We start from the raw sequence: 4981 nt of genomic DNA on the forward strand, positions 1-4981 counted from the left end.
CGGTTTTACAGTGAAAACTGCAGGAACTTCAAACCGGCACTAGGAAACAGAATGAGAAAGCAGAGAAAAGTGTCCCCTGCAACCCGTTCCCTTGGTGCTAGATGAACGAACGTCTCTCCACTTGCTCAGTTCTGAGAGATAAGTGTGTGTGAAAGCCGTCCTTCACCTAGCTTGTTGGGAACACAAAGTTTCTTTTCAGTTGCAAACTCCATTCCATACATATATATGGGGAGTTACAAGCTCCAACTCGGTTTTACAGTGAAAACTGCAGGAACTTCAAACCGGCACTAGGAAACAGACTGAGAAAGCAGAGAAAAAGTGTCTCCTGCAACCCGTTCCCTTGGTGCTAGATGAACGAACGTCTCTCCACTTGCTCAGTTCTGAGAGATAAGTGTGTGTGAAAGCCGTCCTTCACCTAGCTTGTTGGGAACACAAAGTTTCTTTTCAGTTGCAAACTCCATTCCATACATATATATGGGGAGGTAGAAGCTCCAACTCGGTTTTACAGTGAAAACTGCAGGAACTTCAAACCGGCACTAGGAAACAGACTGAGAAAGCAGAGAAAAAGTGTCTCCTGCAACCCGTTCCCTTGGTGCTAGATGAACGAACGTCTCTCCACTTGCTCAGTTCTGAGAGATAAGTGTGTGTGAAAGCCGTCCTTCACCTAGCTTGTTGGGAACACAAAGTTTCTTTTCAGTTGCAAACTCCATTCCATACATATATATGGGGAGGTACTAGCTCCAACTCGGTTTGACAGTGAAAACTGCAGGAACTTCAAACCGGCACTAGGAAACAGACTGAGAAAGCAGAGAAAAAGTGTCTCCTGAAACCCGTTCCCTTTGTGCTACATGAACGAACGTCTCTCCACTTGCTCAGTTCTGAGAGATAAGTGTGTGTGAAAGCCGTCCTTCACCTAGCTTGTTGGGAACACAAAGTTTCTTTTCAGTTGCAAACTCCATTCCATACATATATATGGGGAGGTACTAGCTCCAACTCGGTTTGACAGTGAAAACTGCAAGAACTTCAAACCGGCACTAGGAAACAGACTGAGAAAGCAGAGAAAAAGTGTTTCCTGCAACCCGTTCCCTTGGTGCTAGATGAACGAACGTCTCTCCACTTGCTCTGTTCTGAGAGATAAGTGTGTGTGAAAGCCGTCCTTCACCTAGCTTGTTGGGAACACAAAGTTTCTTTTCAATTGCAAACTCCATTCCATATATATATATATGGGGAGGTAGAATCTCCAACTCGGTTTTACAGTGAAAACTGCAGGAACTTCAAACCGGCACTAGGAAACACACAGAGAAAGCAGAGAAAAAGTGTCTCCTGCAACCCGTTCCCTTGGTGCTAGATGAACGAACGACTCTCCACTTGCTCTGTTCTGAGAGATAAGTGTGTGTGAAAGCCGTCCTTCAACTTGCTTGTTGGGAACACGAAGTTTCTTTTCAGTTGCAAACTCCATTCCATACATATATATGGGGAGGTACTAGCTCCAACTCGGTTTGACAGTGAAAACTGCAGGAACTTCAAACCGGCACTAGGAAACAGACTGAGAAAGCAGAGAAAAAGTGTCTCCTGCAACCCGTTCCCTTGGTGCTAGATGAACGTACGTCTCTCCACTTGCTCAGTTCTGAGAGATAAGTGTGTGTGAAAGCCGTCATTCACCTAGCTTGTTGGGAACACAAAGTTTCTTTTCAGTTGCAAACTCCATTCCATACATATATATGGGGAGGTACTAGCTCCAACTCGGTTTGACAGTGAAAACTGCAGGAACTTCAAACCGGCACTAGGAAACAGACTGAGAAAGCAGAGAAAAAGTGTCTCCTGCAACCCGTTCCCTTGGTGCTAGATGAACGAACGTCTCTCCACTTGCTCAGTTCTGAGAGATAAGTGTGTGTGAAAGCCGTCATTCACCTAGCTTGTTGGGAACACAAAGTTTCTTTTCAGTTGCAAACTCCATTCCATACATATATATGGGGAGGTACTAGCTCCAACTCGGTTTGACAGTGAAAACTGCAGGAACTTCAAACCGGCACTAGGAAACAGACTGAGAAAGCAGAGAAAAAGTGTCTCCTGCAACCCGTTCCCTTGGTGCTAGATGAACGAACGTCTCTCCACTTGCTCAGTTCTGAGAGCTAAGTGTGTGTGAAAGCCGTCCTTCACCTAGCTTGTTGGGAACACAAAGTTTCTTTTCAGTTGCAAACTCCATTCCATACATATATATGGGGAGGTACTAGCTCCAACTCGGTTTGACAGTGAAAACTGCAGGAACTTCAAACCGGCACTAGGAAACAGACTGAGAAAGCAGAGAAAAAGTGTCTCCTGCAACCCGTTCCCTTGTTGCTAGATGAACAAACGTCTCTCCACTTGCTCAGTTCTGAGAGATAAGTGTGTGTGAAAGCCGTCCTTCACCTAGCTTGTTGGGAACACAAAGTTTCTTTTCAGTTGCAAACTCCATTCCATACATATATATGGGGAGATACTAGCTCCAACTCGGTTTGACAGTGAAAACTGCAGGAACTTCAAACCGGCACTAGGAAACAGACTGAGAAAGCAGAGAAAAAGTGTCTCCTGCAACCCGTTCCCTTGGTGCTAGATGAACGAACGTCTCTCCACTTGCTCAGTTCTGAGAGATAAGTGTGTGTGAAAGCCGTCCTTCACCTAGCTTGTTGGGAACACAAAGTTTCTTTTCAGTTGCAAACTCCATTCCATACATATATATGGGGAGGTACTAGCTCCAACTCGGTTTGACAGTGAAAACTGCAGGAACTTCAAACCGGCACTAGGAAACAGACTGAGAAAGCAGAGAAAAAGTGTTTCCTGCAACCCGTTCCCTTGGTGCTAGATGAACGAACGTCTCTCCACTTGCTCTGTTCTGAGAGATAAGTGTGTGTGAAAGCCGTCCTTCACCTAGCTTGTTGGGAACACAAAGTTTCTTTTCAATTGCAAACTCCATTCCATATATATATATATGGGGAGGTAGAATCTCCAACTCGGTTTTACAGTGAAAACTGCAGGAACTTCAAACCGGCACTAGGAAACACACAGAGAAAGCAGAGAAAAAGTGTCTCCTGCAACCCGTTCCCTTGGTGCTAGATGAACGAACGACTCTCCACTTGCTCTGTTCTGAGAGATAAGTGTGTGTGAAAGCCGTCCTTCAACTTGCTTGTTGGGAACACGAAGTTTCTTTTCAGTTGCAAACTCCATTCCATACATATATATGGGGAGGTACTAGCTCCAACTCGGTTTGACAGTGAAAACTGCAGGAACTTCACACCGGCACTAGGAAACAGACTGAGAAAGCAGAGAAAAAGTGTCTCCTGCAACCCGTTCCCTTGGTGCTAGATGAACGTACGTCTCTCCACTTGCTCAGTTCTGAGAGATAAGTGTGTGTGAAAGCCGTCATTCACCTAGCTTGTTGGGAACACAAAGTTTCTTTTCAGTTGCAAACTCCATTCCATACATATATATGGGGAGGTACTAGCTCCAACTCGGTTTGACAGTGAAAACTGCAGGAACTTCAAACCGGCACTAGGAAACAGACTGAGAAAGCAGAGAAAAAGTGTCTCCTGCAACCCGTTCCCTTGGTGCTAGATGAACGAACGTCTCTCCACTTGCTCAGTTCTGAGAGATAAGTGTGTGTGAAAGCCGTCATTCACCTAGCTTGTTGGGAACACAAAGTTTCTTTTCAGTTGCAAACTCCATTCCATACATATATATGGGGAGGTACTAGCTCCAACTCGGTTTGACAGTGAAAACTGCAGGAACTTCAAACCGGCACTAGGAAACAGACTGAGAAAGCAGAGAAAAAGTGTCTCCTGCAACCCGTTCCCTTGGTGCTAGATGAACGAACGTCTCTCCACTTGCTCAGTTCTGAGAGCTAAGTGTGTGTGAAAGCCGTCCTTCACCTAGCTTGTTGGGAACACAAAGTTTCTTTTCAGTTGCAAACTCCATTCCATACATATATATGGGGAGGTAGAATCTCCAACTCGGTTTGACAGTGAAAACTGCAGGAACTTCAAACCGGCACTAGGAAACAGACTGAGAAAGCAGAGAAAAAGTGTCTCCTGCAACCCGTTCCCTTGTTGCTAGATGAACAAACGTCTCTCCACTTACTCAGTTCTGAGAGATAAGTGTGTGTGAAAGCCGTCCTTCACCTAGCTTGTTGGGAACACAAAGTTTCTTTTCAGTTGCAAACTCCATTCCATACATATATATGGGGAGGTAGAAGCTCCAACTCGGTTTTACAGCGAAAACTGCAGGAACTTGAAACCGGCACTAGGAAACAGACTGAGAAAGCAGAGAAAAAGTGTCTCCGGAAACCCGTTCCCTTTGTGCTACATGAACGAACGTCTCTCCACTTGCTCAGTTCTGAGAGATAAGTGTGTGTGAAAGCCGTCCTTCACCTAGCTTTTTGGGAACACAAAGTTTCTTTTCAGTTGCAAACTCCATTCCATACATATATATGGGGAGGTACTAGCTACAACTCGGTTTGACAGTGAAAACTGCAGGAACTTCAAACCGGCACTAGGAAACAGACTGAGAAAGCAGAGAAAAAGTGTCTCCTGCAACCCGTTCCCTTGGTGCTAGATGAACGAACGTCTCTCCACTTGCTCTGTTCTGAGAGATAAGTGTGTGTGAAATCCGTCCTTCACCTAGCTTGTTGGGAACACAAAGTTTCTTTTCAGTTGCAAACTCCATTCCATACATATATATGGGGAGGTAGAATCTCCAACTCGGTTTTACAGTGAAAACTGCAGGAACTTCAAACCGGCACTAGGAAACAGACTGAGAAAGCAGAGAAAAAGTGTCCCCTGCAACCCGTTCCCTCGGTGCTAGATGAACGAACGTCTCTCCACTTGCTCAGTTCTGAGAGATAAGTGTGTGTGAAAGCCGTCCTTCACCTAGCTTGTTGGGAACACAAAGTTTCTTTTCAGTTGCAAACTCCATTCCATACATATATATGGGGAGGTACAAGCTCCAA

This window comes from Camelus bactrianus, chromosome 4 (assembly GCF_048773025.1).
Source record: "Camelus bactrianus isolate YW-2024 breed Bactrian camel chromosome 4, ASM4877302v1, whole genome shotgun sequence".
NCBI classification, from domain to species: domain Eukaryota; kingdom Metazoa; phylum Chordata; class Mammalia; order Artiodactyla; family Camelidae; genus Camelus; species Camelus bactrianus.